At 41.6% G+C, this 6,921-nt stretch overlaps 1 pseudogene; it reads right to left on the reverse strand.

The window, feature by feature from the left end:
- Nucleotides 1-4,639: 4,639 nt before the first annotated feature.
- On the reverse strand, nt 4,640-5,672 carry LOC121461606 (annotated as a pseudogene).
- Nucleotides 5,673-6,921: the final 1,249 nt, after the last annotated feature.

The raw sequence follows: 6,921 nt of genomic DNA on the forward strand, positions 1-6,921 counted from the left end.
AGTGATGTTTACTCGAGTTGGAGCGCTATTTCACAGAGCCCAGAATCCTTATTTGAGCTCATGTTTTAGACACGTTGTTGTTGTTATCATTGGGCACAAGGAGCTCAATGGAAGGAGAAACGCATTGCAAAATTTTACACTTATGTCAGGTTTAACAAGGACATCTATGTGAAGAATTTTGATGGGATTTTGATGGGGATTGCATTGAATCTATAGATTGCTTTTGGTAGAATTGCCATTTTTACTATGTTGATCCTCCCAATCCAAGAGCAAGGGAGGTCCTTCCATTTTCTAGTTCTTCTTCAATTTCTTTCTTCAAAGACTTATAGTTCTTGTCAAATAGATCTTTCACTTCCTTGGTCAGAGTTACCCCAAGATATTTTATGCTATTTGTGGCTATCGTGAAAGGTGATGCTTCTCTGATTTCCCTCTCTGCTTCCTTGTCCTTAGTGTATAGGAAGGCAACTGATTTTTTGGAGTTGATCTTGTATCCTGCCACATTACTAAAGGTGTTTATCAGCTGTAGGAGTTCTTTGGTAGAATTTTTGGGGTCGCTTATGTATACTATCATATCATCTGCAAATAACGAAAGTTTAACTTCTTCCTTTCCAATATGAATCCCCTTGATCTCCTTATGTTGTCTTATTGCTATTGCTAGAACTTCAAGCACTATATTGAAGAGGTATGGAGAGAGTGGACATCCTTGTCAAGTTCCTGATTTTAGTGGGATGGCTTTGAGTTTTTCTCCATTTAATTTAATGTTAGCTGTTGGCTTGCTGTAAATAGCTTTTATTATATTTAGGTAGGATCCTTGTATCCCTATTCTCTCCAAGACCTTTATCATAAAGGGGTGTTGAATTTTGTCGAATGCTTTTTCAGCATCTAATAAATGATTTTCGATAAAGGAGCTAAAAGTATACAATGGAAAAAAGAGAGCATCTTCAACAAATTGTGCTGGCAAAACTGGATGTCAATCTGAAGAAGAATGAAAATAGATCCATATCTATCACCATGCACAAAACTCAAGTCCAAATGGATTAAAGACCTCAATATCAGGCCGAACACACTGAACCTGATAGAAGAGAAAGTGGGAAGTACTCTACAGCACATGGGCACAGGAGACCACTTCCTACGTATAACCCCAGCAGCACAGACACTAGGGGCATCATTGAATAAGTGGGACCTCCTGAGGCTGAGAAGCTTCTGTAAAGCAAAGGACACTGTCTCTAAGACAAAAAGGCAACCCACTTACTGGGAGAAGATTTTCACCAACCCCGCAACTGACAAAGGTGTGATCTCCAAAATATATAAAGAAATCAAGAAACTAGACCGTAAAAGGATAATCAACTCAATTATAAAATAGGGCATTGAGCTGAACAGAGAATTCTCAACAGAAGAACTTCAAATGGCCAAAAGACACTTAAGGTCATGCTCAACTTCCTTAGCAATTAGGGAAATGCAAATCAAGACAACTTTAAGATACCATCTTACACCTGTCAGAATGGCTAAAATAAAAACACCAATGATAGCCTTTGCTGGAGAGGTTGTGGAGAAAGGGGTACACTCATCCATTGCTGGTGGGAATGCAAACTTGTGCAACCACTCTAGAAAGCAGTGCTTCGGTTTCTCAGGAAATTCGGGATCAACCTACCCCTGAATCCAGCAATACCACTCTTGGGAATATACCCAAGAGAGGCCCTATCATACAACAAAAGTATATGCTCAACTATGTTTATAGCAGCATTGCTTGTAATAGCCAGAACCTGGAAACAACCTAGATGCCCTTCATTGGAAGAATGGATGAAGAAAGTATGGAATATATACATATTAGAGTATTACTCAGCAGTAAAAAACAAGGACTTCGAAATAAAGAGACTTCTCAGCGGTAAAAAAAAAAAAACAAAAAACAAGGACTTCTTGAAATTTGCATACAAATGGATGGAAATAGAAAACACTATCCTGAGTGAGGTAAGCCAGACCCAAAAAGAGGAACATGGGATGTACTCACTCATATTTGGTTTCTAGCCACAAATAAAGGACATTGAGCTTATAATTCTTGTTCCTAGAGAAGCTAAATAAGAAGGTGAATCCAAAGACAAACACATAGGCATCCTCATGAATATTAACCTTCATCAGGCGATGAAAGGAGACAGAGACAGAGACCCACATGGGAGCACCGGACAGAAATCTCAAGGTCCAAATCAGGAGCAGAAGGAGACGGAGCACGAGCAAGGAACTCAGGACCACGAGGGGTGCACCCACACACTGAGACAATGGGGATGCTCTATCGGGAACTCACCAAGGCCAGCTGGCCTAGGTCTGAAAAAGCATGGGATAAATCTGGACTAGCTGAACATAGCGGACAATGAGGACTTCTGAGAACTCAAGAACAATCGCAGTGGGTTTTTGATCCTACTGCACATACTGGCTTTGGGGGAGCCTAGGCAGTTTGGATGCTCACCTTATGAGACCTGGATAGAGGTGGGCGGTCCTTGGGCTCCCCACAGGTCAGGGAACCCTGATTGCTCTTTGAGCAGAAGAGGGAGGGGGACTTGATCGGGGGAGGGGGAGGGAAATGGGAAGCAGTTGCGGGGAGGAGGCAGAAATCCTTAATAAATAAATAAATAAATAAATAAATTTATTAATTAATTAAAAAGGAAAAAAAACAAGGACATCTATGGGGTTTCTATTAGGCACTTATTAGGGTCAAGTTGGAATTGCTATCATCTGGGAACTGTGCAGTAGGATTGCATTCCCAGACTTCAGAGCCAGCTGACCTTAGCATTAGACTATCTTAGCTTTATATATTTAGCTAAGGGGAGGTGAAGTCAAAGGAATATTTCTATATTGTATTTTCTTAGTGTTGGTATGTTTTAAGTGTTAAAAGATACCTAAATGCTAATTCTAATTAATTTAGCTTATTTTGCATGTCTGATGACACTGGGTATAAAGACTAAAATGCCAAGTTCCTGTCTCTCTGACTCTCAGTCTACAGAGAAAGGCAGAGGGGCACAGAGTTCAATTAAAAAAAAAAACACGCAGTGTGATGAAGGGAAGGGTATAATTAAGAAACCTGACTGCAAGTTTCCAGAAGAGAGAGCAGTTGATTTGACATAGATGTTAACACTGGAAAAAGAAGAATATAGAATGATTCATTTGAAGAATGAATGAAGGGCAAGGATGGGGCACTCTAGACACAGCAAAGATCATATGGAAACCACTCTATACCTGGTCCTGGAAACCTAGCCAGCTACTCAGGCTAGTGAAGCCATGGAGCGTGGAGGAGAACCTACAACTACCACTTTACTAAAACAGAATAATCCCTATCTATAGTCTAAATATTTGTGCTTATACCCACAGGCAAGTGTCGTCTTTTCTCATTTTCATGGAAAACTCTTTTTGCAATATATGGAGAACATTACGGAAAACCACAGCCAATCAAAAGGCAGAATTGTGGAGTCCCGTCCCAGCTGATACATCTATAGCACAACGCCTGCACCTAAGGCTCAGGGAACATTCCAGAAGAGGTCAGGATTGTAGGATCCAGAGGACCAGGGGGTTTAATGTGAAATTGTGTCTTCTAGAAATGTCAAAATTTCCACCCATAAAGCCTGGCTAACATGACCTTAACAAGGACAACACCAGTGGATGTGCTAATACGGAAGGGGAAAAGTTCAGGAAGCCCCAGACATCGACAAAGAACTACAGGACATTATAGAATGCTGAGAGTGGGGTAAATAGTCTTCTGCCAGAGAAGAGCCTACAAATTGGTTATCTAATGCCAATTGATCAGCCCTGAAAGCATATACATATAAGTAATATATAGACTGAGCAGGCAATATTCATGTATTTAGGAACACACACACATACCAACATTTAAAAAAAAAGGCCATGAATTTGAGAGAGAGCAAGAGCAAAGCACACTTGTTAGGGTCTGCAGAGATAAAAGGGAATGAAGAAATGATGCAACTGTATTATAATCTTTAAAAACGTGAACGAAAGAAGGGGCTGTGAGAAATCGGGTGCGGCTAGCATAACACATAGAGCAGAGCCGCACAAGAGTCAAGCAGCTAAGACCGGAAGCTTAGGACAAGCTTATGTAAAATGAAGGCCTGCCACTTCTGCACAAAAGCATTTGGACTAAGTCTTCAGTCATACAAAAAATGGAAATAAACCTTACATCAAAGAAGCAACACACAAGCGTGCATGTGTTAATGAAGCCCATTTTGGAGTCACTGTTGATAAAAGATGAGGGAGGAAGGCTATAGAAGTGGTTATATTCATTTAGACAAAAATGGTAAAAGCCTGAACGGAAGCAATGATGGTGGAGAGGAGGCTGTTTCACTTCTATAGGAGGCACTGGTGAACACTGGAAATGGAGCATACAGCTACAAATTAGTAGATGCTGAATAGCCCCTGTGTGTCATGATTGTTCTTGAAACATGTGGGGAAGAACTTTCTTTTTTTTTCTATGATGCTGTCTTTTATTGAGTAAATCATTCTTCTGAGAATGAGATCACAAAATAAATGAACAAAGAAACATTTCATAACAAGTCCACACCTAAAGAGAATCTTTCATTTCCTCAAATCGAAGAAACTTGAGTGAGGAGTAAGTGAGCAGGGCTATGATAGAGCATATTTAGGATTCAGAAGGAGACACTTGAGGTAGAAAATTCTGGAAGATCCTCAGAAGAGGGAATAGAGGACACATTTTATTCCTTTGCAAAAGTCACTGGCCTCAAGAGAAGGAGATTTTGCCCCTGAGAATTCTGACCAGTGTCTTTGTTCCGAAGGCTATAAATGAAAGGGTTCAGTAAGGGAGTCACCACTGTGTACATGACAGTAGCTGCTATGTCCTCTACCACTGAGTTGGAGGATGAGGATGAGGGGCACAGATAAGCCTTTATCACTGTTACAAAGCACAGGGACACCACAGCAAGGTGGGACCCACAGGTAGAAAAGGCCTTGCGACTCCCTAGGGCAGAAGGGACTCTAAGGATAGCTGACACAATGCGGATATAAGACACAAGGATGAGCAAAAAGGGGATTAATATGACAGCACTCCCCAAGAATAGAAGCACAAGCTCATTAATTCTAGTGTCAGAGCAAGAAATCTTCATCAGGGGTCCCAGGTCACAGTAGAAATCTTGGATGACTTTCATGAAGCAGAAGGAGAGACGGAACATGAGGAAGGTGTGTGTCATGGCAACAAGATTTGTAAGGGTCCAGCAGGCTGTCACCAAGAGTGAGCAACGCCTCAAACTCATTATCATCGTGTAGTGGAGAGGGTGACAAATGGCCACAAATCGGTCATAGGCCATTGTGGCCAGGAGGAAGATGTCCATGTCTCCAAAAGTTAAGAAGAAGTAGAGCTGGACCAGGCATCCTGCATAGGAGATGGTCCTACTCTGGGAGTGGATGTTCACCAGGGCCTTAGGTACCGGGGTGGAGGTGAAAAAGATGTCATCATGAGACAGGCTTGCGAGGAAGAAGTACATGGGGGTGTGGAGTCGTACATCAGTAACAATGGCCAGGACAATGAGCAGATTGCCAGCCACGGTGACCAGGTATATCCATAGAAAGAGCAGGAAGAGGATGCGCTGTTGCTCTGGCTGCTCTGAGAGTCCCCAGAGGAGGAATTCAAAGGTGTTGGTCTGGTTCCCTCTTGCCATGAGCCCAGAGGTCAATGTGGAAAATCTTAAGGCAAAAGTAGAGGAATACTTTACATCACTCAAATATTTTAATTAAATCACTTAGTACTCACAGTAAAAATCACACAATAGTCCAGAGTGATGGGAGATGGGAGTGGTGTGTGTGTGAGTGTGTGTGGTGTGTGTGTGTGTGTGTGTGTGTGTGAGAGAGAGAGAGAGAGAGAGAGAGAGAGAGAGAGAGAGAATGTGTGTGTTGTATTATGTGGTGTATATAGAAGGTGCTCTATCATCTCTACTGAAGGCTTAATTATCACTTAAATTGAGTCTATTCACCCAAGCTTCACCTCTGTCACTACTAACTTTTGTACTATGAAAAGTATTTTGTTCAAAGATGATCTGGATTAGAAATAGAGAAGAAAACCACAAAACAAAAAAAAATATCAAGAGATTTTGACACAGTGAGCCTTTTTGATGTTGGTGATGACTCCATAGTAAAAGATCAGCACTACAGGCAGGGAAGAGGCAGCAAGATGAGCATGCTCTTCTGAATGGGATGCACCTGCATCCTGCCTATTAGACATGAAGGGCTTGAACCTTTCGATGGGTGGAGACTCAGTCCCTGAATGTCAGTGCCAACTCCCACTTAGTAGATGATTCTTCCCTCTTATAGGATCTCCACTTCATAGGGTTCACTGTACTATCTGATTTGTTAAAGGGCATAAAATTTTTAAGTTTACATATTGGGTAAATGGTTTACACCTGGGTCCTGAACCACTGTTCCTAGATTACTCAAAATAAGTAAATAAAAAGTGTGGAAACTGACTTTTCCCTGTATGCCTGTGTCCTGTGCATCACAGAGGAGAAAAGCAGACCTTACTGCCCTGATTCTGTCTAACTTTCCCTTCAATACATGTATCAGAAAGATCAGACAAACAGCTGCACCTGCTTTTTCTAAGGAGTTCCAAAAGGAGCTGTGCACAGGGCAGGGAGAAGGACTTAGAAAGATAAATAAATCTAAGATGATCAGCAGATCCTGTATAGGCGTTACATTCAATTCTCAGAATCCCTAATGTGAGACTTTCGTACATTCACAGAACCTGAGACTGTCTCTCTCTCTCTCTCTCTCTCTCTCTCTCTCTCTCTCTCTCTCTCTCTCTCTGTGTGTGTGTGTGTGTGTGTGTGTGTGTGTGTGTGTGTCATGTGTTTGTATGATTGTGTAGGTCAAATTATTAGGGAAGAACTGTAGGGCAGACAATGGGCAGGTGAGCTC

The sequence above is a fragment of the Microtus oregoni genome, unplaced genomic scaffold, assembly GCF_018167655.1.
Source record: "Microtus oregoni isolate MIOR12 unplaced genomic scaffold, Mior012 000023F_ref0000262, whole genome shotgun sequence".
Classification (NCBI taxonomy): domain Eukaryota; kingdom Metazoa; phylum Chordata; class Mammalia; order Rodentia; family Cricetidae; genus Microtus; species Microtus oregoni.